At 51.0% G+C, this 210-nt stretch overlaps 1 protein-coding gene across 1 annotated transcript in view; it reads left to right on the forward strand.

The window, feature by feature from the left end:
* LOC119594881 (sodium-dependent serotonin transporter-like) overlaps positions 1–210 on the forward strand; it is a gene marked incomplete at its 5' end in the record, with an annotated part of 19398 nt that overhangs the window by 8759 nt on the left and 10429 nt on the right. The gene's annotated exons all lie outside the window — the stretch shown is intronic.

Raw genomic sequence — 210 nt, forward strand, 5'->3', positions numbered from 1 at the left:
CTCCAACCTTATCGTCAATATTCCTATCGTTGATCTTAATATCCAGCAATTTGCAACAACAATACCCCACGCCCATATCATTCCAACGCCTCTTTGGCACTCCTGCGCACCCCCTCCTCGTAGTTGCCCCTTTTGCAAATCCTCCTCTGATCCGCTACTGTCTGTTTCCCGCGCTTTCCCTCCACCTCCTGAGTTTCCCAACCCTTGGCT

Source organism: Penaeus monodon, chromosome 34 (assembly GCF_015228065.2).
Source record: "Penaeus monodon isolate SGIC_2016 chromosome 34, NSTDA_Pmon_1, whole genome shotgun sequence".
NCBI classification, from domain to species: Eukaryota; Metazoa; Arthropoda; class Malacostraca; order Decapoda; family Penaeidae; genus Penaeus; species Penaeus monodon.